The sequence below is a fragment of the Sturnus vulgaris genome, chromosome 1, assembly GCF_052056855.1.
Source record: "Sturnus vulgaris isolate bStuVul1 chromosome 1, bStuVul1.hap1, whole genome shotgun sequence".
NCBI lineage: Eukaryota > Metazoa > Chordata > Aves > Passeriformes > Sturnidae > Sturnus > Sturnus vulgaris.
The window spans coordinates 5,815,509-5,842,834 of NC_142243.1; positions in this window are offsets into that span (position 1 = coordinate 5,815,509).

Here is a 27,326-nt window from a genome sequence, read left to right on the forward strand (position 1 = left end):
ATAATTAAACTTTTCTGTTGCACCCACCGTGGTGGTCACTAATGGGAAAATGCAAACAGACATTCCCCCCTCTGCAGGGATTATATTCCAAAATTATAAGACCAGGAAGAATTGTCATGCTGTTAGCACAGCCATGGAGAGCAATGGAGACTTTTAAAAAGTTATTCACCAACACTTCCAGCCAGCTTTTCAGCACCTGCAAACAACAGGGCGTTTGCTGTTCTCAAACAAAATTTTGAAGGAACCGATTTTGTTGGTGCTGATTTTGCTTGTTTGCTGTGAAACACTGCAGAAGCGTGGCCTGGTTTTCAGCAATTTGTCTTCTAATACTCCAACCTCACTTAACCTGGCTCAGTTTTTTTGAATATCTTTTGAGCTCCCACACAGTCTATAAAGGGATTTTCCCCATAGCTCTCTGCAGAACGCTACTCTGCAGTGATTTGGAGGAGCGAAGGAAGCGGGAGCTGAAGGAGAGAGGAAAAGGAAGCTATTTTGAGCACAAAGCCTCTAGGCAGATGTAGCTTGTGGAACTATCACATGCAGCCCGAGTTATTGGAGCAAATCAATACTAATTATTTTAGGGCTGAGGCCTTATGCTGGGGTTTCTCAGAGTGCTCATGGTGATCTTTTATTGCTTCTTTTGTAAATATGCAGTGCGAGCAGTTATCGTGGTGTGCAGAGCAAGGGTGCCCTGAGGAAAGGGAAAGTCCCACTGCTTAGTCTCACCATACTCTGCAGCACCCTTGTACAACCTCTGTCTGCAGCAGGCTGTGCAAACCCCACTGAGGGACGGATTTCATGCTTTGAGTCCTTTGCAGAATGAGAGGTTTCCAAAATCTCCTGTCCTTCAAGGATAGGACCATGCTCAGACCTTCACTTTAGGGAGAAAAGATTCCTTCAAGGCCCCTTCATGTAGCATCACCACAAATGAGAAGAGAAAGCAGTTTGAGATCCACAAACTGAACACTGGTATCACCTCAAAGCAGGAAGACTGAATGTTCCTGAATCACTGCAGCTGAGGGCACCTTCTCCACACTCTTCCATCAAGGAAGATGCTCCATCCCCTTCACAAAGGCAGCACTCCCTTGGCCATTGCCATACTCATTTATAGAACACAGTTTATGCAGTTTGCAACCATAACTCAAGACCAGAATCTTACCAATGGTCCAAATCTCCCTCCAATCTACACAGCTGTTAATTGGGTCTCCACTGATACTGAAGATGAATTTTCAAGGGAAAATTGCCCTTATCTGGCAGGCAGACACCTAAAACTCTCAACCCAGCAGCTGCTCAGCCCAAACCTGAGAGCTATCCTGTGATGAAGGCTGATGTTTCACATCTCACTGCTGCCCAGCACAGCCTCTGTGGGGTTTGGTATTCCCCATTCCCCAAACAGGATCATACAACAGAAGTGATCTGCAGCAGCCATCCCACAGTATTTTTTATCACCTCCAGAAGCTCCAGTATTTCTTTTTGCTGTCTGCTGATCTTGAAGAAAGAGGAGCTAAGGGGCAGAAAAGTGGTGTGCAGAGCCATTCCTGGTCTGTACAGGATGAAGGAATGCAGCTGCACCTCAGCACCGTGCTCAAGTAATCATGAGTGCAGCAGAGCTGGCTTTGATGCATGACATGGGGCTGGGAAGGGCAAGGGTAGCCAGAAGGTCGACCATAAAAATCAGTGCAGTGGTATCCACCACCATTTAGTTTCTCCATTTTACAGGAGGGGTTATAATGTTTTTCTTTTTAAAGGCTCTTCCCTGCATTGATTTTATTTCCTGTGATTCAGTGGCTGGACCAGGAAACATAAAATGAATTATCTGTTTCGTTCTATGAGTTTTTTTCATATTTACGATTTTTTAGAAGAAAAAAAAATTGTATTTCAATGAAAATACTGATTTGATATGTAAAGTTTTGGTTTAGCAAACAGCAAGGTGCAAGGCTGCAATATTTTCAAAAATCTTTTTCTTACATTTTTGGAGGTGAAAAACCCTGAAAATGTGGTGTGACTTTGCCAAGTTTCAGTTTAACCAAAAATGACTTGTTTATAGTGAGTGAACTACTGTCTGAGAACTTGCTTCACGTAGCTCCATTCTCCACTAACCCCTTTTTGTCTTTTTAGAATCGAAATTCTTCAGGGAAGAGACTGACTTTCCTTTCACAGAGGGAAGAGCACTTTGAAGATAAAAATTGTTAGAGCAGTGCTAAGTATTGTGTAGCCTCGGAAGAATGTGTTATCAGCTTACAAAGCCCCTTTGAAAAGTAGCATACACTCAAAGACACTGACATCTGTCTGTAAAAAGAAAAAAAAAATTAAAAAAGAGAAGTGTAGGTGGGGTTTACTGTCTGCTATATAACTTTCTCCTAGACCTTGACTGCATGAAACATACTGCAAGTGAGGCAGAGTTTTTCGCAGTAACAACTACTCTTGATGAAACTGTTTTTAAGGATTCTGTAGCAGCACAGGGATGCCAAGGATTTCTGCATTCAGATCCACAAAAACCTCCCTGGGTCACAGCAGACCAGCCCAGACTGCACAAAGACATGACTCAGCAGATCAAGGTTTATTAACCACCAGCTGATTTTCAGGTGAGCCCACCTCTTCTGAGAAATTGCATTCTAGAAAGGTTTTTCTCATTGTCTCGGTGAGTATCACTGCAGCAAACGGAGTCATCAGCACAAACAGAGCTTCAGAGACGTGTGTGAGACCCATCTATTCTGTATTGTTTTTATAAGGGAAATTAACTTGTGATTTCTCCCTCCCTAGCTAGGATATCTGTCTGAAATGCTGCAGGGAACTCCAGGAATAATGCCTGGTGTTTCTTCAGTCATGTCTATCGTTCTGCTGTATTCTGGCTGGTGGGAGATGGACACTGATGGGAGAACTGGGACTATTTACTCATCTTTTGAAAGAGTTGCCCTTCTTGCCTCTACCACTTCTGGCCATGTCTATGGCACAGCCAGTTCTACAGACCCATGTACCCAGGCTGCTCCACCTCTAATCCAGTCGGTGCTGGTTTCCAAAGAAAAGATCCTGCCTGCCTGCACATATCCTCTGAAAAGAATGAGACCAGCAGTCAGTGCTGCCAGGCTGTGTCCGTGGGCACACTGCTCATCCAGCAGCCTTCACAGCCCAGCACCAAGGCTCCTCTTTGCAGACACCCTGAGTCAGCTGGGGCAGAGAGGCTGAGAAGGTGGGGACTCCCCTGGAGTGCTATCCAACTTTTTAAGGTCCTGTAGATGCTTTAGCACCTGTAGGATTGAAGGGTGGATGGTGCTTTAGCTCATGAGATCAGAGACCTGATGTCCATGGATCCAGTTGGTGATTTCTCATCTGTGGTGCAAGAGAGGCTGTCTGGGGCACCCAGCTCTGCTCCCAGCTCCAGTGGCAGCCCTTGGAGTTGGTGACATGCTCCACCCTGTAGCAGAATCTCACTTGACCAAAGCAAGTGGCGAGTCTGAAGGACAAAAACCCTGCAGAGCAAAGAGATTCCCTCCTTTCCCTTAACATCCAAGAGTGATTCTGCCAATTCATCTTCCAGAGCTGCTTGGGAGCACAGGGCAGTCTGACCTTGCAGATCAGCCACAGGACTGGGAGCCACAGGAGAGCTTGGAAAGACACTACAGCCAAATGGAAATTTTCTTCAGAGACCCCCTAATTTCCCTATGCCTCTGGATCACTGTCCTGCATCTCACATGGGTGCATGAAGTCCAGCTGCTTCTCCTACTCTTGACACACTTGTGCATCTGCTAAGGGGCTCTTCAGCCTAATTAAACTGGAGGTCTCTTCTACAGCTGTCACAGAACTGCATCCACTTCTAATTTTTGCAAGGAGGCTCTGCCGTGAAGCAGAGCACAGCCTGTGCCTCCTACTGACCCCAGGTGCCTCCCCACCTCTGAAAAGCTCAAACAAAATTGTATAAACTCATCCACATGCAGGAATGTAAGAAAATTACCCATGAAATAAGGGTAAACACCTCAAGCCATAAGCTCTCAGCTAGACCATAAACAGTTAATAAGTAGTTATTATTTTTTGTTTGTTTATTTGTTTGTTTAGTTGCAAGACTTCCATTGAAAGCAAACCCGTGTCCTGGGGCAAGAGAAGAGCTGAACTTGATCTGTGAAAAAGTTCATTAAGGCAACTTGTTTTCTGAGGACTTAATTTAAAAATTTTTCTGAGGACATAATTTAAAATTTTTGGTCTCAAAAATAAAAGGTTGAGCACTATCCCTACCAGGCATGTCTACCCTCTAGAACCTGGTAGTCATTTTCTAAACCTGGAGCAGTAAATGTGCCTAATCCCAGCTCAGATTTAACTGGTGATTTGCCATAGGCTTTCGAAAGAGAAACCTTTGCAGCCTCTCAGATTCACTCCCATCTTGCCTTTATGTGGCAGGAGCTTTCAGAGCCATCACAGTGCTCATTTATTGACATTAGGCTTTCAGAGTATCCCTCAGAGACGATAGCTAAAGTGCCAACAGCTCTTTCAGTCACCTTCTGAACTTAGGGCTTTATATCCTTCATCCCAACAATACATAATTTTTATGGGCTGCTTCCCAAGTGAAGACCCCAAAGCACTTTACACAAGGTCGGTAGCAGCACCTCATTTCTCCAAAGGAAAATTGCAGCACAGAGAAAGTGGAAACCCCAGATCACATCATCAGAGTCCCAAATAAATGTAGGCAACTGTGGGACATAATTCTGCCTCTTGGTTTGAGCCACCCACGCTGCTGACCCACAAGGACACCACAGGTTCAAGGTTACTGGAAGATGTCCCCATTCCCCAGAAAACATTTTCAGGAGGTCTTAAATGTTCTTTGGGATATATAGGCACAGATTAAAGTTTTTCCCTCTTTGTTCAGATCCTGTTGCTGCACCACACTGACTCCATGTGGTGTTGGCTGAGGGAAAACTATCCAGGAGAAGGTGGGATTGCTGGGATGTGTTCAGAGGGAAAAGACTGGTGAGCAGTGATGTTCACATCACACTAATTATCTTTACCCAGAGCACATGTTCATGGCCCTTACTGAGCCTTTCCAATTACATGTATTCAGATATTCATTTAAATGGGGAAAAAATATCACATTTTTGTAAAATGCACTCTTAAGTCCTGTTGAGAGTCAAGGTGGGAGATGTGACAATGAAAATGAAGGATTACTTCTACTTTATTTATGAAATCCTAACCTCTTGTTGATGCATCTTCATCCCAAATAACTTTTGAACCAAATAGACACTTCACACCAATAAGAAAGAGAAGAAACATTCCCAAATCTTAGAGTTTCCTTCAAGTTTCATAAAAATATGCAGCCGGGTAGATAAGAAGGCTCCAAGCAGGAGGAAGAGTGGAGAGCCCAAGGAGTGTTAGATGTGAGAGGAGCCAAATAGAGACATACACACACACGAACACATCCAGCTCTCCGTGACCCAGCTGATGGATAATCCTGACTTTGTCCCTGTGCCAGAGAATCCAAACATCAGACAAGCCCTGGAAATGAGGCTGCTTTGATCCTGCCGCAGGCTGAATCGCTGATCGCCTGTGGAATTTGCCCTCCTAAGGCTGGAACAAAGAACTCAGATGAATGAGGGGAGGCAGGACAGCAGCAGCGACCTCCCGAAATTCTGCCCATGCCCTCCCACACCCCTCGCTGGCTCACCTTGTCATTTGCTTGCCATGTTCTCACTGCAAACGCTGCTTCCTTTAAGCTGTGACTGAGGACTAAAACAGAAAGCGTGGTGGGGAGCCCTGACAGGACAGAGCTTTCCCACAGTGACACCTCCAGACCATCCAACAGCATCCCTTGGAGATGCTAATGAAACACATCCTGTGAAGGGGGTGACCCCAAGGGCTGCAGTGTTTCTAGTTCCTGATATCCATTGCTTTGTCCAAGGGGAAAATCAGTTTTCTCCCAGAAGCTCACAGAAGAGTGTGTTCTTGGTATTTTTAGGGGGGTTTGGATGGTATTTTGGGGCACCCTACCTGCTGCACAGGTGTGTAGGTGACTGTGTGAGTGTTTTGGGGATGCAGAGGCAATTTTTGGGGTGCTCACCTGTTGTACAGGTGTGTAGGTGAGGGTGTGGGGGTTGTGGCGTTATTTTGGATTATTTTGATGTGTTTTTGGGATGCCCACCTCCTGCACAGGTGTGTAGGTGACAGTGTGGACCAACCAGGAAAAGTTTCTCAAGGGTCAAAGCCCCCAGCATGATCATCTGTGCTTGGTCCTGATCCATCCTGTGCCCAAAACATCAGGAGGTGGAGATGAACCAACACGGCTCCAGTCACAGAAACACTTCTAAACTTGCCACAAATTTACTTAGATGAGAGTGCTAAGGGGCCTTAAGCCCCCCTTTCCCCCTCATTGGCACCACTGCACGCTCCCATAGTGAGGTAAGAGTCCCATGGACGTGACCTGTTCCCATTTCCCACTGGAGCTGTGTCCATCCCCAGACTGAGCTGCAGGAATGCAGGGGAGCCAAAGACCTGCAGTGCTTTTTTTGTATCCTCTTCCAATCTCTGTGTTGGGAGCTCAAAATATGGCCATGCTCCCCATGCTTCCTTTGTTTGTAAAGCATCAGGGACTTGCACTGAGCATACTCACAAAAAGGTATTTTGTGGTGGCCCTGAGAAGCCAACCAGCTACTGGCCCATTGCCCTCTGTGTTGTGGAAATCCCCAGAGACAGCTTCTGCAGTGGCAGTGGTGAACATGATCCCAAAGCCACCTCTCTGCAAGCCACCATTTATCCAGCTGGTGAGCAATGCTGCCCCCAGATTACAATTCTTAATTTAGAGACTCTCTTCTGACATTTTGACTACTATGGCCTGATGCTCGCAAGCTGTGCTCAGAGAGGGTGAAATTCAGCTCCTCCAATCACACCCAGTTTCTCTCTCACACTTTCTTTTCTTCCCTTCCCGATTCATTTAAAATAATCTATGAAAAATGTCACTGGTTTCCACGAAAAGCATGGGTCTGACCAAGGCAAAAGTCAACCCCTTAATTTAAAACAGTTGAGGGGGGGATAACCCATTGAGGCTGCTCAGCAAATGCACAAACAGTTTGTAATTACAGGAGCAGGCTGGGAAAACAGGACCTACCTAGGGAATATTCTTATTAAATAAAGCAGAATTCTGTCACCTTCTTAATCATGAAATATTGATGAAACTGTAAGCAGCCCCTCTGAGGTTTTAGCCTTTGCCCTCTCCTTGTGTGTGTATATGTGTCCACACAAAGACAAAGGGGAAAAAAACACGCTCAAAGCCTGCCCCTGGAGCTGCAGAATTCTAACCAAGCTGCTCTGTGCCAGTGGATTTTGCTGAGCTTGCACGGGTATATGGATTGGAGAAATAAAAATTCTTCACTCGGCGCAACCAGAAACTTCTTTCAGACTGAATGAGTAATGAAGGGGTGATTAAACAGAGCTGAGAAAGAAAGGACATATTAAAGGGAGGACTGTCCCATGAATCAGCAGAGGAAGGGCCACTCTTCCTTACTTTGATCCACTCTAAATAGCAGGAAAGAGTTACTGAACTCCAGGTACCCTGGAGTACCAAACCTTCCCCTGGCCTTATGAAGAAATGCTTGTAGCTCTAGGGCGTGTTGCTGGCAAAGCAAGCAATAGAATCTCTCTTCACAAGCCAAAGGCCAAGCAGAGCAGCATTTGGGCTGCTGGAGCTCTGAGCACTCATGTTCTTCCTTGGGAAGTCAGGGAGTCACAGAGAAAGCAGCGCCCAAGTCACCACAGCCTGTGAGCTCCTGCTGGATGGACTCAATATTCATCAAGAGCAACATCTGGGGACATCTGGAGCTGGGACAAGCCCCCACTGGCCCTTGGTCTTAGAGGTACCTGAGATGCTACAGCTTGGAGGTTCACACCATCCCTCTTTGGGGTACCAGAAACTCAGCAGCCCCTCAGCAGAGGAGCGAGCCAGCTCCAGGCAGCACCACACCTCTCACACCATTTAGCTCATGCCTTGGCACTGCCAGCTGCAGCCATCAATTTTCTGGGGGGCCTCAGCAACAGGAGCCCAGAAAAGCCCTGAGGGGGAAGAGCCAGGGACTATGAATAATGTGGGTGAAAACAAGAAGTGTAGAGAAGAAAAATCACAGGCAAATTTTCATCCCTTCACACTCCTCTGTGCAGTGGGAAGGGACAGAAACTCTTTTCAAACCAAAATAACTATGCTCCATTCCACTTCTGTGACTCAACTCCATGGTCCTAACTGAGACAAATAAACAAAGAAAAATGGGAGCATCTCAGAAGGAGAGAAACAGACTTAAGGAACCACAGGCAAGAACTGGGAGGCCAGTGCATCACCAGTAATGGATCCTAAAATGCAGACACTCGTCTGAGCCTGAGTTTTATTATCACTTCTACAAGGGTGGATGAACAGGGCTGAGGAAAGAAAAATATATGGGAAAGAAGGATTGACCACAATGATAGGAACAGCAGTTGCTACATGAGGGTATTGGGATTTCCCTGACAAGGAAATATCACAATTGGGAGTAACTGGAAAAGGGAACTGGGGCCAGGCTGGCTGGAAAGCAGGGGCAGGAAGGATCAAAGCACTAGAGGAGAAAGGAGGACAAAGAGGGGGAGGCTGCAATGGCTGAGAGAGGGAGAGATGCATCAAGCAGCAGGGGAGCCTTCTCTCTGCCCACTGCGGTAATGGGGTCTTTGTTCTGCTCCTTTCATGTCCGCGCACATCCCGGCCCATGGACAGCCGACAGGAGCTGAATCAATCATCCCTGGTCCCAGCGGAGGGCAGGGCGTGATTGATTTGCTCTCCCTGATGGTTGGCTCTGAAAGGACAAGCTCTCATTACAGTTTGTGCCTGGGTACCGTTCTTTACACCAGGTCTAAATGCTGCGAAACATCCCACCTCCACCAAGGGATGATTCGGTACCACGGTTTCCTTCTCAACTCCCTCAGAAAGCTGTTAAAAAAATAAAAATCTACATTAATAAAAACCCAAAACAAGACGTGTCCCCCAAATTTAAAACTTCCTGCTGAAACATAAAGCTGGGGCCGTGATGGGTGATTTTAGTGCTCATCTGCTCCAAATTCCAGTCATGCTTGTCACACTCCCACAGCCTCTCTCTAATTGTCAGGCACAGCCCTTTGTATTCCTAATCAGCCCTGAAAAGGCTCTCCCGTGATCTGTGGGCACCCTGGGGTGGCTGCATGTGGGGCCGGGCTGAGGCAGCCCTGCTCCTGCTCTGGCATGCTGCAGCTGCCAGCTGCTCCGGGAGGATGCTGCAGGGGACAGCGATGGCCCCAGGGACCACAGTGAGATGGAGACACCCTGCCCAAGGACAAAAGCTGGGACGTGGAGGCAGGTGGCTCATGGATGCTGTCTTGGGGTGACTCTATGATGCTTCTGCCCCCAAATCGTCTGTTCTGTTGGTGTTGGATATTGAGTTCTGCAGCTTTAAGACTGGTTCCAGGAGAGAAGGGGGAGAGCAGAGGTGCAGAGTTTGTTATCAGAGACTGCACTGGCTCCCCCACATCCTTCACACAGACTGTGCTGTCTGCAGTGGACAGCAGCAGAGGGTTCTCCTTTGCTTTTCGTTAGTTTTTCTGCCTAGCTGAGGCAGAGAAGCTCCCTGGACTGTGTTCTTTTTCCCTTTTTCTTGGAATTGTTTGAACCTGCTCTGGACTGAAAACCCGGAAGAGCACCAGGAGCTCACACCTGTGGCCCACCTGGGCTGTGACATTTCCCAGCTCTGGAGGGACTGAGAACAGCCTGAGTGAGCTGGGCTGCGACCCACGGAAGAGACTCTTCTGAATCTGTCATCTCTTCGGAGTGGCCAGAGGTTTTGCTGTTTAGTGTTGTTAATTTTTGTGCTGGGATGTGCTTTGCCTGTTAAATAAGCAGGTTTTTTTACCCACTCCTCTCCGAGGAAATATTTCCCCGAACCAGTTGGGGGAGGGACTGCTTGAATCTGTTTCCTAGAGGGACCCCATTCAGAGGTTTCCTCCCAAATTTGCCCTAAACCAGGACAGATGCACATTCCGGAGCAGAGAAGGGGTGGTGCCACCCAGCTCAGGTCCATCTGTGACACCAAGGGTGAAGCCAGTCCTTCTGGCTGAGCTTATGTTGTACTTTCTGCGGTGGACAGTGCTGCTGATGAGTTAAACATACATCTGTGGGAAAGGACAATCATTTCAACAAGTTTTTCCCCTCTTCGGTGTTGTTGCTGTAGAGGCAGGCATGACACACAAATAGACACACTACATTTCAGAAGGTTAATATTCCTTTTATCCAAACAGCATGCTGTGTTTTAAACCCTCTACAAAGTTTACACTTTGCTCATTGGTTACAATTAGTCAACATAACGTTAATCGGTGTAAAGTCATCTCTGCCCCTGTTTTCCACAAAACTTTTCTAAAAATACTTTTCCCAGCTCAAGTTTTCTTTCCACTTCTCTCCTTCTCCTTCTTCTCTTCTTGGTCTTCTCTTCTCTTGGTCTCTTCTTGGCCAACGGCCTTGATAAAATACTTTTCAGAAATAACCCTTATTCATTAACCCTCTCTGGCCCACACACCAGCTGTGGGTCCTTAAGCATTCCACCGATTCCAGACATGGGTGGAGGCAATACTCTTATCTACCAGGGCCATTGCAATGTTAAGCAGACAGTTTATCTGCAGGCTTTAATTATTCACCACTTTAAATTCTCCCCACCTACATGTTCACATACCCTTCAGCCACTTTTACTTTTAATCAAATCATCCACAACAATGCTATGTTCTCCTTTAAGTGCTGCTCATAGAAACATGGAACAATTTCAGCTGGAAAAGAACCCTTAAGATCATGGAGCAATGAATGATGCTCTCCAATCCATCACCTTGCTCGCTGAAATGTATCTGATGAGATGAAACTCAGCTATGTAAAATGGACTGAGTGCTGTGGAGAATTTAGAGCCAAACAAATTGCTTCAAAAAAAGTCCTGCACAAACCCAAATCTTCTGCATGGATTGGTTGGAGGAGGGAAGGACTCTCAGGGAGAGGAGGCTTTCAGAACCAACTCATCTGAGAAGCGTCTGAGAAAACCAAAGTGTCTGAGTTATAGGAACAGCAGAATAAGGCAACCATCGTGAGACTGAAGCATGTTAGAACCACCAGACATAGATTCTGGTAGTGATGTCCTTCTGAGCAGGTCCTTACAACTACCCTGCTCTTTTTCTGGGCAGAGGAGTGATTGTCATACCAGGTCTGTGCTGATGCAATCAATTACCCAGCACAAAGCATTCTCTGGTTTCAGCACTTGATGGGTTAAAAAAGTGTTAGCACAGCCCAGGCTTCCACAGGCAGTTTGCAGCTTAGCTGTTAATTTGGGAATGTCTCAACTTCACCTCCAAGTTTTGAAACTTTGCCATGCCTTTTCATTAGCTGTGTTTTCCTTCTGGAAACTACCATATATTTGTATCACTAGATCTTTACAACAAAGCCCAAAGGGTTTTATGCTCTTCAGTGAGTGTTCCTGACTGTTCCCAGCTCGCTTTACTAGGAAAAGCTGCTTCTGCTGGCTGCATTTAATGCTCAAATAGGCAATACATCTTCCAGATTCTTTCCACCTTCCTCCTTTTTACTAGAGATGTGCTCCAACATGAGATCAGACTAAGCTGAAGCAGAGGAAATGTTGCAGCCATGTTGGCCCAGTAGTTTTATAGCAGAAATTTCTTTGGGAATCATCACAGAGCTCTGCACAGACAACAGTAACTGTTTGTGTAACAGTTTGTTTAACTCCAGCCTTGCTTCTAATAGCAGCATCCAGTGGATGCTGTAAATCTCAAGAAGTAAAATTCCTGCTTTCACAGAAAAATAAAAGAAAGAAAAAAGTAAAAAAAAAAAAAACAGTATAATGCTAAGGAAGACATTATTCTGATTTCATCTTGTACTCTATGACAAGGTGCAGCAAGGGCCAGCTGTTCCCTGAAGGGTATCCCTAAGACCAAAGGAGACACAGCAAGACACCAGCTACAACATACCATTGAAGCACCATCCTAAACACAGCTTTGCTTCCAGACATAGATTTTCAGTCACCTTTGGCACAGCTTTCCTCCTTCTTTCTCTGTCTGCTTTGTCCTGGCTCCTGTAGAGCTGCCCAGGTTTGTACCAGTTCAGATCTAGGCTATCCAGCCCTAGATCTTCTGGGATTTATGCTGGTCTAGAAACCACAAATAACACCAGGGAATAGTTCCTACTGCACCAAGTTCTACACAAATACGAGGTAAGAGATATTATCTGAAGAAGCTCACTAAAAGGGAAAGGCCCCTGGAGCGTGTCCAGAGGAAGGAATGGAGCTAGGGAAGGTTCTGGAGCAGGTCTGATGAGGAGCATCTGAGGGGGCTGCTCAGCCTGGAGAAAAGGAGGCTTGGGGGGGACCTTCTCACTTTCTTACAAGTCCCTGACAAGAGGGTGCAACCGGGGGGGGGTTGTTCTCTTCTCCCAGTAGAACAATAGGAAATGTCCATGAGTTGCACCAGGTGAGATTTAGATTGGATAGTAGGAAAATTTTCTTCACTGAAAGGGTTGTCAGGCATTGGAACAGGTTGCCCAATGAAGTGGCAGAATCACCATCCCTGGGGGTATTTAAAAGCCATGCAGTCATGGCACTTGGGGACATTGTTTAGTGGTGAATATGGTGGTACTGAGTTACCATTTGGACTTGATGGTTTTGGAGTCCTTTTCCAACCCTAAGGATTCTAAGATTCCATGATTCTAAATGAAACAGGGAATGACACCACATTGACATGGAGATGTCTGATGGAATGTGGCAGAGTGATGCAGGTTGGGTGTCTGAACACCACACACTGATTTTGCTTTTACAGCACTGTTTAGGCTTATATTTCCACCCTATGGACTAAACCCTTCTGTGGTTAAACCCACGCAATTTAAGAACACAAATAACCTCAAAAAGCCCCATTTGGCAAGCCTGTGTTCCTTGGGGACTCAGTGACACTTCAATGATGTTGCTCTAAATTCTCCTCTGGGCAAACCAATCACTGCTATGAAATTTTTACCTTCTTTCCTGTCTTTCCTGCCTGTTGCCCATTTGACATTTTTCACGGTGACAGTCATCAGCCTGTGTATAATATAATCAACTGATTCTGGCTTCAAGCCATTCCAGAAAAAAAAATTTCACAGCACACTCACATTGAAATGTCCAGCCCCTGTCCAGCACTTTCCTGCAAGGTAACTTTCTGCTCCTTCCCTCCAATCCATGTTTTTGGGTTTAGGGGGTTTAGGTTTGTTTGTTTGTTTTTTGGTTTTTTGGGCTTTTTTGGTACTATCACATTATCCCATGTTTGCAATTGTAAAACCACATTATAAAAGCAGCCGATATTGAACTAATTTTATCACAGGGCTAGTAATAAAGTTTAACACCAACTATAATATTGTTGTACACCAGAAATATTGCAACAGAACTGTAATATCCTGTTAAATTCATTTTCCATCCAACACCACAAGATCTGTTGAAAGATGTTAGGGGTGAAAGGTTTGTAGATTTTTAATTTTCCTCCTTTTTTTCTGGCTTTATTTTTGCAAGGCACTATAAACGTTTAAATTTCATAAAAATATACATCACAAGTTTGGCAGTAATCCTTCTAGTGACACATCTAAAGCCTTCATTGTCTGAAAAGTAATGTATGGCTAGCAGCTACCCTGCAAAGCAAAATACATCAGTAGAACCAGCTCATAGAAAGGAAGAGGTACTTCTAACATGGCCCCCATTACTGCAGCATCTTTTCCCCTCCTAATGCTTTATATATTTATTCTTAGGCACCCCAGGGAATTAGATGCAATTATCCTTTTCTTCTTGGGCAGAGAAATGGGTAAAATATTAAGCAGCTTGCCCCAGGTGACACAAAAAGTTTTATGACACTTCATGGGTCTGAATCAGCATCCCTGGCACAGCAGCTGGGCTCCCATGGGAGGAGAACACAGGTTACTAAAAATTCTTCTTCCTGCCATCAGCCCTGTCTGAGAATGCTGGCCACTTTCTACTGCCTCCAAGGAAGGTCTCAGCCACCTATAGGAACACACAGGATTAATTAAAAGCATTCTTTTAAACCTATTAACTTGCACTGGTAGAAATCCTTGTGTAGATGCTCTCAGTGGATTTAAACCTATTTTTTTAAATTCAGTTTAACTTGAGGCTCTGCACTTGCCAGCTGTGTCCCCAGCATCTTCCACATCTTTTCAACTGCTTCTGTTTTAAAACTAATTTTAATTAAGTGCACGCACTCTGTGTGGTCAAATCCCAAAGGGGCAGTAGGAAGGCAGGCAGAGACACTAGGAAAAAAGAGTACAGGTTGGTTCAAGGCAATCCCTGGTTCTGCAGCCCAGCTCCTGGCAGGTACCAGCTGTTCTATGTTCAGTATATTTGGACAGTGAGACCCCAACCCTGTCCTGATGAAATTATGGTCTCCATAGGAATTAATCTACTCCTTAAAGACTGCATTTGTCCAAAGTAAAAGCAAGACGCAAAATACGAAAGATAGCGAGCAGTTTGCTACAGAAAATCAGCAACAAGTAGGAGATCTGATATCTCCCAATGGTCAGTGGTGCTGCTCTCAGCCTTCCCCCAGAGCAGAGCTAGAGGTGACCTGGGGACAACACTCAAGGCTGGGCTTTTCAAGGTGATCCAGCATGGAAACCAAAATATGTAAGTATGCCTGGCATGGAGTCAGCCCCAAAGGCACAGTATTTATGGGAGCTGTCCATGTCTCTAAACAAGCTAAAAACCACAGAGGGATGGAGAACTGTAGATTTCATTGACCATTCTCTGATCTAAACACATGCACTACACATTAAGCAAGACACCTCAGGAAATAATTTTAAACATGTTCTGACCTCATTAAGAAAAAAAATTGGAGGACAGAATACCACTTACCCATAAACCTTTCCTCTTTTTAAAAGATCATTCAGTGTTGGAGTATTTTTAAAATTTGTTAATGTACATACCAAAGAGACGGTGGATTGAAGTATAGAAGGCTCCAGTCCTTCCTTCCTCTACCCCACTCTTTTCCATCTCTTTCTAACTAGCTGAATACTCCCAGAGATTTTCTTTTGTGGATTTTAAGCCCCTCAAATCTACAACTCAGCACAGCTTCCTGTATGGCCATTCTGGTTAACACAAAACAGCAGGGACAATACAACCCTTTTCAGATAGGATCTTCCTACAGCTACCAAGCATTTTCTTAAGACTTCATCTTCAAAATATCTTTAAAAAATAACTTCTCCTGCAGTATTGGGCCATTTGTGCTGTGATTGTGATTAACTTGGGAACAGTCCCCAGGACAACACTGTGTACGTGTGTGTATAAGCATCAAAGCCACCATCAGTGGCCAATATTTCCTGCTGCCTAAAATAATATTGCACTTCTAGCAGGAATTGTAGCCTTCACAGGAGCTTCTTTTTAGGTCATTGAGGCTGTAAGGGGGGAAAAAAGCAAATCACTTGACATCCACTAAGAGAGGCTTTGCATTGTTAATTTATTGCCCCAGTAACTAGGAAACTTGTCAGAGAGTAATATAAAAGGGGTAAGGAAAGTATTTAAGGGCCCATGCAAAGCTGGAAGAAAGAGGAGAATCAGAAAAAAAAAGTCACATGCGTTACAAGAAAACCAGATACCAAGAAGGTTTTCAGAGCCCAGGTGGCAATATATTAGTGGCAGAATTTCTCGTGGCTATTTTCCAACAGCAGCTTGGAAATATGAGAGAGTCTGTGAGATGGGAAAACATCAACCACACAGAAGCTTCAGTGAAAGTGGAGAGCAGGAAGGCAGCAGGAGTGAGTGGTGAAGGCAGCTGGTGAGTGTTTGTAGGAGGCCTCTGGGAAGGAGGTGGAGGACCAGCAGCCTCCAACAAAATGTGACAAGAGTCAGGATGTCAGGGAAAGACTTCCCAGTGAAGGGATTTCCTGCCTTCTTACATCCTCAGCACTTTGTAATGCAGTGACAATTGGATGTGAAAGGGACCTTCCTGAACTGCTACAGGTTTATATGTGTTCTGCAGAGGTGAAAATAACATCATAAAGGGGGCAGGGCTAGAAATAAGTCCACTTTAAGCATCATCATACCATTGTGTATTGGCAATAAAACCCATTTTTTCTTTCCTTTTTCTCTGTGTTTACTCTTCTACTAGTATAATTCTTTACTTAACTTGTCCTAAACTACCCGTGATTTGCACATATTTAAATGACTAAGACCTTTAACATTATTCCCTACAGAGGAGCAGTAGTGATTTACTCCTGCTAAAAATTTTGATCACACCCATAAAGGCAAAGTCAATCCAGCTTGAGGATGGCTGTGTGTTATCCTACAGTGCAGCCCAAGGGAGGTTATAAAAAAATGGAATATGAGTGTGTGAAGCCAAGGCACAGAATATAAGGCCAGAAGAGACTGATAAAATCAGTTTATCTATTAAATAGCATAGATTTCTAGAAATGCTCCAAAGTAAGTCTCTTAGGACTACAAAAGACATCTGTAATGGAGCTGGAAAGTGAACCCAAACACACAAGTCCTACTGCAGCAGGTGACCTGCAAGGCCACAGTTCAATTCTCCTGGGTGGAAGCAAGTCAGTCATTTCCTTTATATCTCATTGAGGGACCATTTGCTTTTCCTGTGTCTCACATGACTGACCTGGGACCATGCCCTCAAGCAGGCAGCAGAACAAATCACAGAGCACAAATTGCTTGAAAAACTTATGCAGGTGGCTAATGAAAAGCTCAGCTGAAAACTCTTCTGTGTAAGATACTGAGGGTGACTTCTGCTGAAAGCAGAATCATCACTTCTGATGGCATATCCCTTTTCTTCCTCCATGCAAGAAAACAATGTAAAACCATTATCTGTGTGGTTAAATTCATGTAATCCTCTTCTGAGTTATTTATTTGTAAGGTTTCACAGTGTACTGCTACCAGACAAATGAATGTTGGGGTTTTTCAAAATAATATTTACTTCTCTATTCTTTAGCTACTAGAAGACAGTTTCAAAGTTGCCTTGATAGAATGTTCTCTTCTCCCTCCTTCAGCTGCAAACCCATGTTCTTCCCCTTTGCTTCTTCCAACACATCTTTTCCATTTGATTTTTTGCTTTTCTTCAGTTTATGTGGATGATGCCTTAACCTGAGAGGCTCATCAGTTCTGCTTTAAATGGCTTGAGTGGCTTTTGAGAGTCAAATCCTCTGACCATGCACATGAGCAGAAGAGCCTTAGCAAAAAGGCAAGAGTGAACAATGACAAACGAGGAAGAAAAGCCCTTATCCAGTGTAAGGTCCTGCCATTCCCACTGGCTCCAGACACAACCATGGAGCAGAGGTACCTGGGCTCACACTCTGTGCTGAGTTTCCTACATTGAGATCCCACGGGAGAATGTAGAACTTAATTTATCTTCCATGTTTACCAAGCTGTCTTTTGGGGACATCCATAATGATTCTGTTTTTATCTGGTACCAGAGGAGGACAAAGGCGCAGTGACGTGAAGGAAGATGCATGAGCTGTCACAAGACAGGTAACACATCTTGCTAACATACTCTGTTCCATTTTCCCCCCAATAGCCTGAAGCACTGTTTTCCTTTTAAAAATATCCTATCAGCCCTGACAGATGGATTAAGGCTTAAAAGCATCAATATTTTGGGAAAGTAGTACCTGCTAGCAGGCTAGATATGGGTTTGTCATTCAAGAGGTTTTATATTTCTTATTAGGTCCCTTTCTTGAAAAGCAGCAACCATTTATTTTAAACTTTACTTACTGGTAGGGGTTTTGTGGTTTTTTTTTGGTGGTGGGGGATTTGTTTTATTTTGGTTTTTTGGGGGTTTTTTTAAGATGAGGGAGTAGGACTTGTTTTGATTTCTTCAGTGGACACATCATCTGTCAGCAGTGGGGAAGAGTGGGAGTGCTTTTCCTTGCCTGTCTTGAAAGGTGACCACTAAAAATCTGCCATTGCTCTTGCTCAAAGTGGATTAGTAGAAGGTTGTTGCAAGAAGATAGACTCAAAAAAAAAAAAAAAAAAAAAAAAAAGAGAGAAAAAGAAAAAGAAAACAAAGAAAATATCCTCGCAGAAACAGATTTAAAGACTTCTCATAACTTTTATTCCTCTCACAGCAAAAGCTGAATCAGTCTTGTTGTTCATATTCCCCACCTTACTTCTGAAAGGCTGTTTTGCTTATCTGGCATTTCAGCTCAGATGGATCCCACCTGATAGCAGTCAAAGACACTGAAGTTAGGATTGTCATTATCTGGGCACCAGCTACAGTCACAGAGAAGAGAGAGACACCTCAGGAGAGGGATTCACATCTGAGGAGGGTGAATCATTCTCTCAAGATGCCAGTATTTCTCCATTTCTCAAGATGCTGCTGGCACAAACAGCAGTAAGTCAGTACAATGAGGCTTCTAATTTTGGAGCCTTGGTGAAGAGCCTGAAGTTTGATGAGTGAATCGAGACTGTGGTGAATCTCCCTCTCATCATATCTGCAGCTTGATGGAAAGGAAGATATCAAAGATATTCACCCCTTTGTCACACAGGACTCTTGTGAAGGGAGATGAGAGCAGAGAATTCACAAAGGAGAAAAGGAATAAAGAGAAGAGAAATGTGGATGTTTCCAAGGGGAAGTGAGGAAATATATCCCACTTTTGCCTTCTGGCTTTGTGAGCTGAGTTACACAGCTTCTTGTCTATGCCACCTCCACAGCCAGAAGGCTGCTCAAATACAGGATTTGATTCTGGACCAAAGCTCAGGCAGGAGCAGAGCTGGGGATTTGCACATGGTTTCCATCTGCTCCCCAACTATTCCTCTCCAATAACTCGTGCAGCTGAATGGTGGCTGTTCTGGTGTTGGGGTGGCCAGAGATTTCAGCCTAAAGACCAGGAGTGGCTGAATATATTCACTAGAAGGACAGAGAAACACCAGCAACCTCAGTGCAATTCCAGAGAAACATTTCATTTCAGGAGATTCTTTGATATGTAATATTTTCTTATGCCTACGTACTGTGTGCAAGGAGTTAAAAGAAATATAACATTTTTTGGCTCAAAACTGCAGTAGGAGGTGGAAAAGTAGAGTCAAGTTAGGAGCATAAAACAGATCAGCAATGTGATCTCATCTGATGACCCTGACTCCAGGATGTCCTGGCAGCATTCTTTGTTTTAGCCTTCTTCTAGTCTTCAGAAACCAGCATGGCAATGCAATCCCTCAGATATTTCCACCCTGTGACCCCAAATCCAAACCCATCTTTACAGGGCATGGTAGACCCAGGAAATCCATCCCCGTGGGAGGACTGAATAAAGAGTACTCCCAAGGGATCAGCTTTTGAGTTGCTGCTCTCTGCAGCCTTGTCTGGAGCAGTTTCAGCTCTGCCACTTCCTCAGAGGTGCCCCAGCACAGTCTACAAAGTGCCTTTTACTGTGCTGAGCCCCAAAGAATCATCAGGCGTTGCCATCAATGAGGCACTTGGCAGAGATCTCTCCTGATGGTGTTCAGTTTTCCCAGATCAGTCACTCTGGGATGTGGCTATGCAGGCCCTGCTGGTGCCGTTCTGCTCTCTGTACACTGCCTAAAGGGGCACAGTGGCTTCCCAACATCCTGTTCTCCCACCATTCTGAATGCAGAAGTTCATTTTATCATGCCCAGAATGCCCAGATCTTGCACACATTTGAAATGCAGATGAGAAAAGAACAACTCAGGCTTTTCTTCTTTCTTACTGATTTTGGCAGAAGGGTCTTTGTGAACATCAGGTTGACCCGTTCAGGGTCTGTGAGAACCACGAAGCATCTGAGTGTGGCCTGAAGACAGCCACATCAGGCAGAGGCAATTCCTGAGAGCATTCAGCCCGCTGAAGATAGAAATCACCTGTCATTCTTCATAAAGAAACCTCAGAGCAGCTTCACTGTGGTGGGACACAAACAGGATTCAAGGAGGGTGCTGGTGCCATGGTGGCATACTCCAATATTTTGGACCACATAGCAGAGCACATTACTGAGGGCTAAACCTCCATTTCCCACCTTCCCTCATCCAGCACTTGTAAATCAGGCAGTTCCAGAGCCACATCTTGAAAAAGAAAATCCAGTGTCCAGACTGAACGTGGGAGGCAGGAAAACATCCTGAAGCTTACATTCAGAATAGGAAGACTTGGAACTCCTGGAGTACAGTCACTCAGGGAGGGCTCCCCAGTGTCTTGTTTTGTATGTCTCCAGCCTGAAGGTGATTTTTTTTTATAATTATCAGTGTTGCTTGGCGGTGAGAAACCCAGGGAAACAAGAATTTGCAGCGAGACTGAGCACCACCCACTCCCACTGGAGAGCATTCCCATGAGAAACCAGCGAACAGCATCGGGTCTCCTGGAGAATGGAGCTCACAGCCTGGCCCTGAGAATCATTCTATGCCTTTAAAAGGTCCTCTGCAAATCATCCTCAATCATTCCTCTGCTCACAGACTTCATGCTGCAAGTTCTGCCCTGCACCTAATGGCTTCCCCGTTGATATTTCCTGAATTAAAAATAATGTGTGTGATGCACTGTGTCATGTCCATGTCCACGTGTGCAATAACAAAACAATACAGACACTGTAATAGACAGCTTGCTCAACACACTGTAATAAGATCAGATAGTTTCAGTACCTTTTTGGGGGCTGTTTTTCACCCAAGTGACATGCTTATCCATTTTGGTATATAAACTTCTACAAGGTCATCTAGGATGTTGTGTTTTACCTTGATTGATAGCACGATGCAAGGAACTGTGACTGATCCATGCAATCGTGTCTCAACCCATTTTTCTCCAGATCTCCGAGGGCTGAAATCCCTCATTTAACCAAAAAAACAAAAACAAAACCAAAAACCAACAAACAAAATAAAGAGCCCATCGTGATCCAAAAGTCCAGAGCAGTCAAAGCTGAAGTACCCATCCTGTCTGTTAATAACTTTCAAAAGTTTTTACTGCAAGATTTGGAATGTGACAGTAAAATTCTGCAACATGCACATAGTGTGGGAGGAATAGAAATTACATTCAGAGTTTGAGTCTGGAAATTTGTGCCTGAACAGGGAAAAGCAAGGGATGTGTTTAATCAGCAGGCTCAAGCATCCCCTTCTTGTGAGACAGAAAAAGACAGCACTTAAACTTGATAACTCCTTGGAAATAGCAAGCAAGGAACATGGATTGGACGTCAGCAATGCTCACTGGGGAGGAGAAACACAAAATGGAGTTAGAATTAACACGTCCTTTACACCATGCATTGCAGAGCAATTTGTTTGGTGGTTTCCCTACCTGCCCTTGTGGCTGGGTTACCTGTGCCCCATCCCAGTGCCCTGCAGTGCAGCCTTTGCTATTCCATGTGTCTGATTCTCCAGGGAGGCTGGGACATTCAGCTGAACATGGGGTTCCCCCAGTGGGAGCAATGCTCCTCAAACTCTTAGTAACACAGCAGCATTGTGATGGGAAGGAGAAAGGAAACTGAAACACTGAAAAGGGGAAATCTTTGTGAAATATCCTTAGCAAAGACAGGAACTGCAGCCAGTTTTCTGCCCAGTGGCAGAGGTCCTTCAAGCAAGGCTGGGCTTGTGTCCTGCCAGGTTACTGCAAAAACCAAGGAGAAATGCACATGTGGGTTTTCTCCTAAATCCAAACAAAGAAGGACTAGAACTAGAAAATTCACTCCCTCCAAGTGGATATCAGGACAGGATTGAACTTCTCCCAAAGTATAAATCCCCCTCACCAACCACCAGCCCCTCTCCTTCCCTTCAGTGCTGGGACTCTCTCCAGCCATGGGGATCAGGACCCAGATGTTTTTTGCCTGATTCCCAGGCATCACTGTGGTTTCATATAAAAAGTATAGACTTTTTGTGCCCAACACTTTCCCAAGTGGATAACTGCTGATACCAGTGCAGTCACAAGTGGGTATGGAGGAATGAAGCCATCTCAGGGCCCAGGGATGCTGGGCACTGGTGTCACCACACCTTCATAACAGGGTTTTGCCAGGTGGACATCAGCTTCAGATCAGTCAGAAAACTGAGGCTGACACTTCTCTAAGTATTAATCTTCAACTGCAGATCTCTTCAGTGAGATTCTGAAAATATCCCTGCCTCATCCACATCAGGCAAAGCTCTGTTTCTCCTCTCTTGCTAGTTCCAGTTGCCCACATTGGGTTAGCAAAGTTGGAGGATTTGTGCAGCTTGAGCTCCAAGCAGCTGTAACAGGAACAGCAACAAAAATGGTGAGCTGTAGATAGCAGGTCGTTTCTTTTGCCACTAGAAATACAGTCATTCCCACAACGATATCCATAGCACAGATGTTCTGGAAAGTTCCCAGCACAGGCAGAGCTGGTAGACTTGGAGTTTAAAGGCCACAGGAATCAATCTGAACATCTCACACAACCTTACTGTGACAGACCCAGAAACATGCCCCAGGCTTCTTGCATCAAACACTCACACCTTGTGATTGAGCCAGAGCTCTTTCTCTCAAAAGGCACCCAAGACTTCATTAATGTCATTAATTAACTTCATTTCAAAAGGGACTGCTACCCTCTTTGACTGATCTTATGCTAACTGTTGATTTTAGGCTACAAATGGTTACTGAACTTCCTCCTCATACAAACAGGGGCTCCCCAGGAAGATGCCTTTCAACTGGGATACAGCATGTTATCAAAGCAAAGGAGAATTTACTCTCTCTCTCTCACAACAGGGAGAAATGAAGTTCTGACGAGAGCAGTGTCACTCACTGAGATGACAGGTTAGGATACTGTGTATGATTGCAGACTGCAAGATGGTAAAGTATATGCAAGCCAACTTCCAAATCCCAGGATATATATTACTGTCTTCCCCTAAGGAAAAAAAAAAACCTTTTTTTTTTTCATGTAAAACCCAGAAATACTCACTTTGGGTACCATGTTCAGATCTCACTCCTTTGAAATTACTTCAGTATGGCTCTTACAGCTTTGGACCAGCACCAGCAGAGCCCCAAACCCGGTGCTTACTTTTTAAAACCCTAATTTATTTTTCTGGTTTGAATCTTTTGTGAAGGAGTCACGTGAGCACCTTGCATCTTCAAATCAGTGTGACTGTGCCCACCCTCACAATCCTGTGCAAAGACAGAAAGTTAATTAAACATGTGTTTAATTTATAAATGTTGTCCCTTCTGGGGAGCAGAGTACAACTCCAGCTAAAAGGCAATGCTGTGTTTATTTTAATTCTTCATTGGCTGTTCCCAACCTGCAGTGGTTTATGGATATAAATAATGTTTTGGAGTAGGGAACGGTTGTGGTGGAAACTAAGCCCGACTTTTGAATAAGCCATGAAGAAAGAGTAACTTGAATCATGCAATGATTTCTAGGAAGCTGAAACAATTAATTCTTTCATGGGTAGAATATAAGCCAAAAAATAAAGCTTCAGTGTCCCATGGTGACAGCAAAATTTAAAAGTATGGTATTAAAGAAGGCAGAATTCCCCACTAGTATATGAAAACAATGTTCTCATTTAGGCCAGCAGAAATCTGGACCAGTTCCATTTGGATCATTGAGTTTGCTCTGGATTTACCCTAGGGTAAATGAGAACAGAAGACAATCCTCCCAGGTTTTCTATCAGGGCCAGACTCAAGAAGTTAATATCTATACAGCTCCAAGGTAGGACCTCTTCATCACCACTGGTATCCATGTGGATCAAAATATTTGCACTCCCTAATGCCTTCCACTTTTGAGAGGGCTCCTTTCTAAAAGCAACTCCACTCCAGCTCAGCTCCTGTAATGCTCCCAGCCGCTTGAGAAAGCTCAGATCTAATCCTGAATAATTGCAAGTATTTGTCATAGGGAAAAAATAATACCTGAAGACATGTGCACCCAGGTTGTTGTGGGAGACTGCACTCCAGACAGCAAAAAATCCTTGGTAAAATGTGCACCATTTCTGAGTGAGGATGTTTATCACTTAAATTACAACTATTTAAAATAAAAGAGGTATTAAAAGAGACAGAGATTCACAATGCTGTACAAGAAATGTAATCACCAGTATTTCAGTGGCTGCTGGTAACTCTGCTACCTTCAGCTACTCTTGAATCTATGAGAGAAGGGATGTCAGTGTGTCCCATACCTGACACAGGGAATGGAACCCACCTAGAAGGTTTCTGAGACAGGGATCATCCTTCCAGAGTGCACCAGAGGAGGATCAGTCTCTAATCCAAGTGCCAAAGGGCTGGACTAAGACAGAGTTGTAGGACAATCACACAGCAATTTCTATGTTTTACCACGGTGCTGGTGACATTCCTTGAGAGTTTCAAGAAATAATGAATGTCAAGTTCCCAGAGACCAGGCAAAAGGGTGTGTCCTAAAGATGACCACAATTTCTTATTTGGATTAATAATAGGTAACTCATGAAGCTGCTTTCTGTTATTTTCAGTAGAGCTTTATTTTCTTTCTTCCTAAATTGTTCTCACTCCATTTACACCCTTTTTCAGCAGAACAGTTGCAAGCTTAAATTTAAATATGAGTATGAACCCAACCAACATATCTCCTCTGGCTGCTAAGAGAAGCCCCCAGGCTATTTAAAAAATCAGACTATTCACAGAGAATTTGTGGTGTTGACTCAGACACTGCCAGAGCATTTTCTAAGGGGTGCAGTGTAGGCATCACATTTGGCTTCAGCTGGACTCAAGGAAGAGTTTTGTGTGCTGGTACTATAGGGATCCTGAGCAGAGCTGAGGGAGGAAGCCAGGTAAATAAACTCAGACCTGGCTGACACACTTTGCACCCACAAAGGGAACCTTGGTTAGATTCATGCTACAAAGCCAGCCCAGCTGCTGCTCAAAATTCAGCCTAATGTTTGTTCTACGTTCCCACAGGTAATATCCCCATAGCAGTGGTTTATATTACTGTAAGAAAAGTATTTTAAACACTTTAATGGCCTGCTTTATACCCATCCTCGCCTTCAGTGGGTGCAAATAATTGCTGGTGCAATTTTGTGCCCCCAGTTATTTGCAGTTTTGGTGCATGTCACTGACGTGTCTAACTAGCTGATAAGATACGTGGGTGCAATCAGATGCTGTAATTAGAAGTTTAAATGACACGAACTGCACCCACACATAACTGCTAGTGTAAAATTGTATCCATAACATCTTGGAAGTAATAAAGAGAGGAAGGACTTAGAAATTTGTCCCTACAAGCGTTAATTTGCATGGCAATGGAGCTCGAACCTATTTGGAAAATACACTTTCATTACACAAGATTTAAGCCAATTGTTTCTAAACAACCTGAAAGTGTTCAGACACTCAGCATTAGACACAGCATCTTAAAAATTATACTAGTCTGCTGAACTAGGGCAAGGAACTTTTCTCTTGAGTTAGGTAACATGTAATTCATGTCTTCATTACTGCCTTGGCAGTGGTTGGAGTAAGCAAGAGCCTTTGCTTGCAATGACAGATTTTTATAGTGATTTCTCAAGGTTGTAAGTTTCTCTTTCCCAAGCACAGAATAAGTGCATTTCATGTATTTCATGATAAGCAAATGGTGTGCAACAAATAAGAAGGTCCTTGCTTTGGAATTTCTCTTGACACTATAATAATTTCATATGCAATTATATATTACAGCCTACTGCAAGGCAGGAATTTTAAACTGACACCTCTTTGTAGGCATTATGCAAAGTTTTGGGAACCTCAGAGGAGTTTTCTATGGTTTTACTGGGAAGAGACAGATGCATTTTGATGCTAAATCAGAATTAATGGTGTTTCTCTTATTTTTCTGCTGTTTTAGCCCAAGGCCCTGTTTAACTATCCCTGTGCACTACAGTGTGTGCCACACAACTGGAAATATTTCTTCAGACTGTTTGTTATTTCTCCCTCTCTTCAAGGGAGATTGAGAGAAAAACTGAACCAAGTGAGACTGAACAAACCAAAAGGAAAGCTCAACAGGTGGGAGTACAGAGGGATAAAACAAAAATGCTGAGAGACCATATCCTTTCATCTCTGCCCCAGCATTTTGACTGGGCAGCATTTTCCCTTGCTGGGAGAGGGAAGCATGAGGAGATGATGGCAGAGAAACACAGCATGGGCTTCTTGCTGTGCCTTGGGGTGATCCACCTCCCCAGGCTTGGAAGCTGTGTTTGGCCTGCTGAGGACAGGAGAGCAGTTTTCAGACAAGGAACATCATTTTACCTCTTGAGGAGAGCCAAAATGCAGAGATGTCTACTCTGAACTATACCCAGTCTCTCCAGAGTCCTGCTGCCCTTTAGCCCACCTGTGCCTACTTCTTTAGCTGGGATATTCCCACTCTCAAGTGTTTCAAATCTTCGGAAGGTGCCCACCCTGAGTTCAGGAAGTTTTCTTTCCATCAGACCCTGTCAAGCATTGGGAGCCAGCCCCTCCTGTGCATCCCAAAGCAGCACGGACCATGGCAGCTCCTTGCTGTGCCCAGCTTATTCCCCACCTCCTGTCTCTGCTTCAAATGTTTTGCAGCTGACCCTAGAAGAAAGAAGCCAAAATCCCAGCTACCCCAGAAGCAACCCCTGGAGAGCAGGGCTGGCTGATGGCAAACAGCTGCAGCTGTTAATGTTACCTTGGGGGATCTGGGCTTTAGCAGTGAAGGTCCCACGTTCAGGTCCTGTTGACAGACTGTAAGATTGATACAGATAATTTCTCGTAGCAAAATACAGTGGAGGTCACCTTCTTGAGGCCCCAGGTGCCTGGGAGAAGAGGCAGCAGGTGATGTCTAAAGCACCATGTTGTCCTCTTGGCTGGATAAACAGAAAGATGGTCTGGTGGCTTTAAATTGTTTTTGTCCTACTGTTTTTTTTCTCTCTGATAGACTTTTTTCCAATTAGCACACACTGTGGCTGTCCATAGACTGGCTATTTCACACCATCTGAATCAAATGTCTGCTCTCCATTAGGGTACAGGATTTCCATATGCCCTGGTTGCTTCTACTGCCATCTCTTTTCTTGAACCTGCAGAGTTGTTGGCTCTGTTATCCAAACCATCCCTCTCAGCCCATCAAACCCCCCAGCTAACAGAGCAGAGGGATCCAAGCTGAGATTACCAAATGGCAGGTTCCTGGAGCAGCCTTGGTGGCGAGCAGCACTCAGCCATAGCCTTGCATTTCCAGGATGCAGAGTGCACATTGCTAATGGATAACCCAAAAATGGGGTGAAATGATCTCACCAAAGCAAAACTGTTCAGGTGAAACTATTAGATAACATCAGCTGAGTTTGTCAAAGAACTGGAGAGCTCTTGGCCCAGCTTGCAAGGGACATCTGGCTACATAGTGCTGCCTTGATGATACCAATCTTCACCTCCATCCTCTGGGATTTGGGAGAGGGCAGAAGAGCCATCATCCATATATGAGGTTTGGCTGTGGTAATAAGGAGGCC